This window comes from Sinocyclocheilus rhinocerous, unplaced genomic scaffold, assembly GCF_001515625.1.
Source record: "Sinocyclocheilus rhinocerous isolate Xijiao unplaced genomic scaffold, SAMN03320098_v1.1 scaffold1152, whole genome shotgun sequence".
Taxonomy (NCBI): Eukaryota; Metazoa; Chordata; class Actinopteri; order Cypriniformes; family Cyprinidae; genus Sinocyclocheilus; species Sinocyclocheilus rhinocerous.
The window spans coordinates 1,703,486-1,703,938 of NW_015625590.1; positions in this window are offsets into that span (position 1 = coordinate 1,703,486).

The window sequence follows — 453 nt, forward strand, 5'->3', positions numbered from 1 at the left end:
ATTATTATAGCAAGACTGAAGGGTGTTGTATTTATGGTTTTCTCATTTATATCTAATGTTTTCTTACAATGTTTCTTACCAGAATCTACTCTGTACCTTACCCATGATTCTCCGCAAAAGTTCATGATGCCTATCCACAGCAATGATTAGAAACTGATATATTTTGTTTATCAAGATGAAATTATCATCTTGATTTTTATTTTGGGGGAAAAATCATAAAAGCACAACCATGACTTGATGAGATATTAATATTGAAAATTTTTATTCCAATATTACCTGTGAACTTTAATGTAATGAACCATTCATTAATGATTTATAAACGTTAATAACTTGTGAAAGTGAGCCTTACTGTAAAGTGAACATCTGTGAACCAGTTATTAATGATCTATAAACATTAGTAACCTGTGAAAGTGAACCTTAATGTAAAGTGAACACCTGAATACTAACTTTTTT